Source organism: Eurosta solidaginis, chromosome 4 (assembly GCF_040869045.1).
Source record: "Eurosta solidaginis isolate ZX-2024a chromosome 4, ASM4086904v1, whole genome shotgun sequence".
NCBI classification, from domain to species: domain Eukaryota; kingdom Metazoa; phylum Arthropoda; class Insecta; order Diptera; family Tephritidae; genus Eurosta; species Eurosta solidaginis.
Window position 1 is genome coordinate 202833382 of NC_090322.1, and position 8783 is coordinate 202842164.

An 8783-nucleotide genomic window follows, 5' to 3' on the forward strand; every position below is an offset into this window, starting at 1 on the left:
TTCGATTTTTAATTATATGTTTAACACAGAAAAAACGAAACAAACGGAAATTGCACTTAGTACTATCGTGCGAAATAAGTATACTTTTTTGTTGCAATCCTTTTTTTAAACCTTAAGTCCTTTTTGAATGTTCAGTTTAATACGAATACCAATTCCTGATTTTTCGTAAAAAAAGTATGTTTAAAACGCTTTCAGCTTTTCATATTGTGAAATAAGCTAAGAGCGAACTTAACTTTGATTTTTGTTAAAATTTTTATTTTCTGAATTTGTTCAAAATAATCTAATTTTGATTTAGAGCGCGCTATCTGCTTTCAATTTCACTAGTTCGCTACTGAATGGTGATTGTAACCAAATCCATATTTACCTTGGCTTTTTATTTCAGCCACTCGACTCGAGAACTACATACACACACATGCACATAAATGTTTGTTGCAGAGCATCTCTAACATACGCGCGCACTACAGAAAACTTAAGCGATAAGCTCAGTATTAGTACCCAACTAACAAAAAGGCGCGACGCGCTTATCATCGCAAATTCGCCTCGTAATTAGGTTTTCTTGCTTGCAATCTTAAAAAAAATTGCTAAACGCGAAGAAAGAGTTAGTTCTCGTTTTGCCAATTATAAGCAGTGATGCCAAATCGAGGGATTTTTGCCTTTTTGTGCGATGTTTTAATAAAAAATATGATAAAAGAGTAAAAGTGATTTCCGCAGGACTAGTGATTAAGAAGAGGTGTTTTTGAAAATTCATGCTTTTTTGTTAGTCAGTTGAACCCAAAAATTACCCTATTGAATTTTTTTAATAACTCTTCTTTGACTTGTTTAAAGCTACTCGATTAAGCCCAAACAGATCTTGTACATAGTCAAACGAGGGTGTTTGGAATACATTTGAATGAAAGTGTTTGGTGAGTGGAAGCTTATCTTAAAGCACTAAACATTAGATGTAAGCCTTAAGTATGGTATATTCGAATATTGAGGCACAAAGAATCAAAAAAATATTAAAAAACACAAAATTCTGCAGGTTCATCGTAGAAAGTAAGGAATATGTGGAATTTCAGCATGTTAAAAGAGATTTACGTTGAGTCATGATATTAAAATATCTGCCGCCGGTTAAAGTAGCGACATGGTTTTCAGTTAAAGTCAAATTGATTCACAAAAAAGAAGAAAAAAACTTGTAAAATCAACGGAATTGCGGATCAATTCAACCAAAATTTCAGTCAATCTTGATTCATCGTAAATAGCTGTTGAATCCACTTTGCATAAATTTTTAATTCTGAACTAACAGTTCCAACGGTCAAATCAGTCAAAAAAATTTAATCAAATGCTTTCTTAAAAAACTAGTTTGCAAAGATTTGATTTTGCTTTTTCCAGGCCTTGATCCCAGGGTTTTCGGTGTGGTGGGCGTTAAGATAATGCGACTGTTGTCAGTGAGTAAGGCGGTGATTTCTAGGTTTGCATCGCCTGACCGGACAGATAAGCCTTGACGTTCAAAGACATTGTCCCTGTGGCCGATGTCGGGATCAAGTGTATGGTATTGCACAGAGTGGTGTATAGTAAACGCAAGGCCGCCTCCATTTCCGCTCTCGCGATCTTTTCTGTGGACGTTGTACCCAGAAAAGGTCTGCAGAGCAGATCTTGCTGTGAGTTTAGTCTTTTGAACCGCAGCAATGCGGATGTTGTGCCGCTTCATGAAATCGACTATCTACGTGACCTTGCCAGTTAATCCATTAAAGTTTAACTGCAGAATTCTGAAGAGCATAGAGGGAGACGTCGTCACTCTGGGAGTAAGTGACGGGTGACTACGCCTGGGTTGAGGAAGGCCAGGAGGCAACTGCTGTTGTGGCGCTAAGGCGTATACTACGGGACGCCGGAGCCGTGAACAGCAAGGAGCCATAAAAGATTTATAGAAGTTACGTGGACGTCAGGCTTTGGGATCTAGCCCAGAACATCTTGTCTGATGCAGCCATCCCTTACACGAGACACACTGCAAGAGTATGACCGTCCCAAAAAGATTCTTTTCCGGCAGATGCAGCAAAACCATTTCTGAGGACCGGCGTCAGGAGACGGACCCGGATTGGTTTCGATACCTTTGCGGAGCAAGAGAATATGAAACAGTCCCGCTGCAATGAGCTGCTGGGAGGATGACAATTTGTGGGAGGGACGCAACAAATTAAATGGGGTTACACTGAAATGACAGTCCTTGGTCGGGAAAAATCCCGCGTCGCTCCGGTACATAGAGCCGACTGCCTTGGGAAGCACATCATACCCGTCCTGTCATATGGTGCAGTAGCATGGACGCCGTTAACATCAGATAATCCGATGTACAAGAACGACGTTCTTCAAAAGATTTAGCGAAATCTGCGTAGAAGAAGACCACCGACGATGACTTATGGTGAGCAGAGCGAGCTCTTTGCAGACAACAACATAGTTCAGGGAATTGAAACACCGAGATTATGCTGGATACGCCATGTTATGCGAATTAATGATGATCCGGCGCAAAAAATATTCTTATGGGAATCTACCTATAGAAGCAGTGGAATAGGGTGACCACCAAGTCGCTAGAGGGACTAGCTGAAAAACGATAAGTTTCTTTGGTATTACCAATTTCGCTACTTCGTTCAATGAAGAAATGATTGACCGATTTTTGGACGGCCATTAAGTAAGTTAGTAAATACAACGCCTGCTAAAGCGCCAAATACACGACACGAACATTTCCGCGAACATTCCGCAATCTTGTTCGCAGCTTTGGCCATACACCATACGAACTTTTGGCCGAACATTAGTTCTCTTTCAGACAGCGATGAATACGGACAACAATTGTGCTGCAGCAATATTGCTTGCTGTGGCAATTAAGCGTAAAAAAATTTATACATTTCAATAAATTCACTCAGAAATTTTTTATTGTCCATTTTACTTTTCCGCGCACGTCTGTTCCGTTCAGAAATTACTACGATTATGAGCTATTTCGCCATACACGCACGAACAGTTTGCGACAATGTTCGCCAAAAATTTAAATATTTTGATTTTTGGCGAACATTTGCGCGAACTGGCAAACACCACCATACACGACAGAAAAGGTCGCAGAAACATGACATAACGGGAATGTTCGCGGAAATGTTCGTGTCGTGTATTTGGCGCTTAACTCGCATACGATACTCTATTGTAATGATATTATTATCAGAGGATGTGAGCTCGCACCGCAATCGAATAAAGTCCGTTGTGTTTATTGGGTAGCAAAAACGTCTTTACAGTTAGAATGTGTGAGGCGAAGTCGTCACATCGTGGAGCTGTGGCTGCGCAACATCTGTGTATGCATTGACGTCGGACGTATTATAGCGTTATTAGCCATAGCAGCGCCACTTTGAAGTTGGCGCAACACAGGCGTCGATATCACAGCGACGACGTTAAGCATAACATTGAATTTCTCAGTTACTCGTTTAATAAACGATCTTGGCCAATAGAGTAAGCGCAAGTCAAATACGTACTTAATTTTGCTGAATTATTTTTGCTTGTGTGTGCACCAAGAAGCTAAAGGTTTCGGTTACTACTCGTACAAGCAACGGCACGCGTCGTTGGCTAAAGTCATAAATTAAGGGCGCTAAAAGCAGTATGTCAAACATAACGAAGACGTCACTTAACTAGTGTAAACGTCAAGCCAAAAAGGAGATGAGTGGGTATATAAATGTCGTTTAAAGGCGATTAGTACTAAACAAGCATTTCTTATTAAGCAGCAGCATTTAGTAGCAGCACGCGGTCAGCAGCGCTATTGACTCACACGTCGCTACCGCTAGTAAGTGGGAGTATTGACAACGCGCACGCTTTTCAAAAATAAATACATTTCATTTATACTTAATTAAACGTAGCAACTTAACACTCACTCATACCAAACAAACAAATTCTGAAAAACCGGCGCGTAGATTATACATATTGCTGAGCGTAAAAAGACCGCATGGCAGTATATGTGCGCCAGCCCCAAAAAAACATATTAATCAACAATCACACAACTTCGAAACTGGTAACCGCTTACACATGCATAAATACATGCATATAGTAAGCGCTTATCATGTCAATTAGATAATAATAATTTCAGTTTGTTTTGTATGATTATCAATTTTTATACTCCTCTCAGCGCGTCTATGTTTGTACTCAGTTGAGCAGAGCTCACAGAGTATATTAACTTTGATTGGATAACGGTTGGTTGTACAGGTATAAACGAATCGAGATAGATATAGACTTCCATATATCAAAATCATCAGTATCGAAAAAAAATTCGATTGAGCCATGTCCGTCCGTCCGTCCGTCCGTCCGTCTGTCCGTTAACACGATAACTTGAGTAAATTTTGAGGTATCTTGATGAAATTTGGTATGTAGGTTCCTGAGCACTCATCTCAGATCGCTATTTAAAATGAACGATATCGGTCAATAACCACGCACACTTTTTCGATATCGAAAATTTCAAATAATCGAAAAAGTGCGATAATTCATTACCAAATACGGATTAAGCGTTGAAACTTGGTAGGTGAGTTGAACTTATGATGCAGAATAGAAAACTAGTAAAATTTTACACAATGGGCGTGGCACCGCCCACTTTTAAAAGAAGGTAATTTAGAAGTTTTGTAAGCTGTAATTTGGCAGTCGTTGAAGACATCATGATGAAATTTGGCAGGAACGTTACTTTTATTACTGCATGTCTGCTTAATAAAAAATAGCAAAATCGGAGAACGACCACGCCCACTTTTAAAAAAATTTTTTTTTTAATTAAAATTTTAAAAGAAAAGTTAATATCTTTACAGTATATAAGTAAATTATGTCAACATTCAACTCCAGTAATGATATGTTGCAACAAAATACAAAAATAAAAGAATATTTCAAAATGGGCGTGGCTTCGCCCTTTTTCATTTAATTTGTCTAGGATACCTTTAATGTTATAAGTCGAACAAAAATTTACCAATCCTTGTGAAATTTGGTAGAGGCTTAGATTCTAGGACGATAACTGTTTTCTGTGAAAAAGGGCGAAATCGTTTGAAGCCACGCCCAGTTTTTATACACAGTCGACCGTCTGTCCTTCCGCTCGGCCGCTAACACGATAACTTGAGCAAAAATCGATATATCTTTACTAAACTCAGTTCACGTACTTATCTGAACTCACTTTGTATTGGTGTAAAAAATGGCCGAAATCCGAACTTTTTCGATATCGAAAATTACGAAAAATGAAAAAAATGCCATAATTATATACCAAATACGAAAAAAGGGATGAAACATAGTAATTGTATTAGTCTATTGACGCAAAATATAACTTTAGAAAAAACTTGGTAAAATGGGTGTGACACCTACCATATTAAGTAGAAGAAAATTAAAAAGTTTTGCAGGGCGAAATCAAAAGCCCTTGGAATCTTAGAAGGAATACTGTTCGTGGTATTACATATATAAATAAATTAGCGGTACCCGACAGATGATGTTCTGGATCACCCTGGTCCACATTTTGTTCGATATCTCGAAAACGCCTTCACATATACAACTAAGGGCCACTCCCTTTTAAAACCATCATTTATACCTTTAAGTTGATACCCGTATCGTACAAACACATTCTAGAGTCACCACAGGTCCACGTTTATGGCGATATCTCGAAAAGGCGTCCACATATAGAACTAAGGCCCTTTCCTTTTTAAAATACTCATTAACACCTTTCATTTGATACCCATATCGTACAAACGCATTCTAGAGTCACCCCTGGTCTACGTTTATGGCGATATCCCGAAAAGGCGTCCACCCATACAACTAAGGCCCACTCCCTTTTAAAACACTTATTAACACTTTTCGTTTGATACCCATATTGTACAAACACATTCTAGAATCAACCCTGGTCCACTTTTATAACGATATTCCGAAAAGGCGTCCACCTATAGAACTAAGGCCCACTCCCTTTTAAAATACACATTAACACCTTTCATTTGATACCCATATAGAACAAACAAATTCTAGAGTCACCCCTGGTCCACCTTTATGGCGATATCTCGAAAAGGCGTCCACATATAGAACTAAGGCCCACGCCCTCTTAAAATACTCATTAACACCTTTCATTTGATACTAATATCGTACAAACAAATTCTAGAGTCACCCCTGGTCCATCTTTATGCCGATATCTCGAAAAGGCGTCCATCTATAGAACTTAGGCCCACGCCCTTTTAAAATACTCATTAATACCTTTCATTTGATACCCATATCGTACAAACAAATTCTAGAGTCAGGCCTGGTCCACCTTTATGGCGATATCCCTAAATGGCGTCCATCTATAGAACTATGGCCCACTTCCTCTTAAAATACTCTTTAATACCTCCCATTTGATACACATGTCATACAAACACATTCCAGGGTTACCGTAGGTTCTTTTTACAACATGGTGATTTTCCCTTACTTTGTCTCCACAGCTCTCAACTGAGTATGTAATGTTCGGTTACACCCGAACTTAGCCTTCCTTACTTGTTTTTTTTTTTTTTTTTGTTTTGTTCTCTAATTTTTCTTGTTCTTTTTTTATACAAAACGTTCGTGTTGAGCGCGCGATGATTAGCATGCAATTTACCGGCTTGCTTATCGCCGCTGCACTTGTAACGCGTGCCAAGCGTAAGCCGAACGTTGTGTTCATTTAATATAATTTGTATATGTTTATTTGTTGTATATGAGTGAGAAAATTGTTGTTTTATTGGTAAGCATATGTTAGCGGTGTTTTTACAGAGCGCGTGCTGTAACTTTACTAGCTAGCGGGCGGTTTTGGTGCGAAATGTTGCAAATTGAATTGGGTGGCTTATGAAATTACGTTTCACTCAATAAGTCAATTAATTGATTGGAGGTTTCATGAAATGTTCATGTGCCTTTTTGTTTCCATACTGGTCTTACTTGTCTTAGCAAACGCTAACTTCACAGAAAACCTAGTTCACATTAATCACGAAATATAAACAACAGTTGGTGCAAGCGGCGTGAAAACAATAACCGCAAACAAACGATAAGCAAACCAAAATTACTGTTGCTTTGACTCATTGCATAGCACGAGCGCGATTTTGGGCGAATGTGTTGTTGTTCATTATCGAATTAAATTTTTGAGTAAAAAATTCGGTTCACATGGGGAACTTCCAAGGAAAATCATTGATGCTTTGCAACTGCTGTTAGTAGATGAGAAGCTCTGAAAGCAATAACCACAACCAAACGATTAATAAAACTAAAATTGCTGCTATGACTCACTGCACTCAGGTGCGCTTTGGACCGACATGCGCTTGCTTCTCGAAAAATATTTGATATTTGCTTATTATTGTGTGGACCTGGGCCTGTGGCCTTTATTGTGCAATCATCGGCGTAGGAAACGATAGTGACTCCATCTGGTGGTGAAGGTAGCTTCTGTATGTAGAAGTTAAACAGAAGTGGGGATAGGAAGCCACCCTATGGTGCCCCTTGTTTAATTCTTCTTGGTTTATTTGAACTCGTGAAATATTTTGTTAGTGAAATATTTTCATTGTGTAATACGCAGGTACCAAGGAATTTTTTTAGCAAAAGAAGAATATAAAAATTTTAATAATTTAATAAATAAACATGACAAGGAACTATTAAACGGAATCACAACTGATCTTACCTACGACACCGAACATGTCACGGCAGCTTTTGACTATCAGATGCAGAACAAAAGCTTTTTTCAAGGGAAGAATGGGGGAAGGCCAAGACAGTGATAGGAGCATTGCATTCAACACAGATAGCTCGAAAATGGAAAAGTGAAGTGGAGCTGGAGCTGGAATCTAGACAAAGCCTATGCAGGTAAAACAATCGTATCGACTGCCTGACTGATGCATTGTCTTTCGGGCGGTGGTCTAACCCATAGAGAGAGAGAGTAACCAGATTGCTCCAGGATAGCCCGTCCCAGACCCCAATGTAACGATCTTTGTCGACAGCCATGCCGCCTTAAAAGCATTAGAATCCAACGGAATAAAGTTGTATGTCGGACGGAGGTGTCGCGCTTTGCTCTTTCCGGTTTCGGGGCACAGCTATATTGAAGGGAACGAATTTGCATGCGTACAGCTTCTTACGACCATCACTTGGTTATCTCCTGAAGAAAATCGAGGAGTATGAAATGAGATGACTGTGAGGTTTTAAGGTTCTTATGGTCATTTTTGTATAGTAAAAGAACTAGCTTCCTTTTCAATCTTAACAAATATGCAGTGAGAGTACTTACGGGTGTCAGCACAGGTCATTGCGCTATCGCAACAATGCTCCGATGGTGGCGCATACTAAAAAGCTCACTCTGCAGAAGCTGTCAGGATGAGGAGGAAGTGGAGTCGATTTATCATTTTCTCCATTGATGTCCAGGACTGTAACCTTAATTAAGTTCATCAAAGAAAATAAGTGGTTCGTTGAGGACCACTAGGAAGTAATCGGGTTGGGCGAATGTGCCATACAAATTTCTCCTTGTGGTGCATTGGTCTTAGGGCATCCTTATGTTTATCTGAATCAAACGTTTGCGTAGATAGGTTCCGGGTCTCGTCATAGTGCTTATGAAGATGTTTCTTCATCCCTCTTGGAGCCGGAGCTATTTCAAGCAGTTGTTTGCTAGGGTGTCTTGGTTTGTTTAGCAAAAACTGCCTGTTCAGCATTTTGTTATACTGTTTAATTTTGAGCTTTTTTGTCTCACTATGTAGGTGACGTTCAGGAGTCATAAGAAGACATACCATGGCAGTTTTTGGCAGGCCTGACGAATTTTCCGGTTAGTTTTTTTTACGCCAGGCGACGAAACGGGCGAGGCGTAG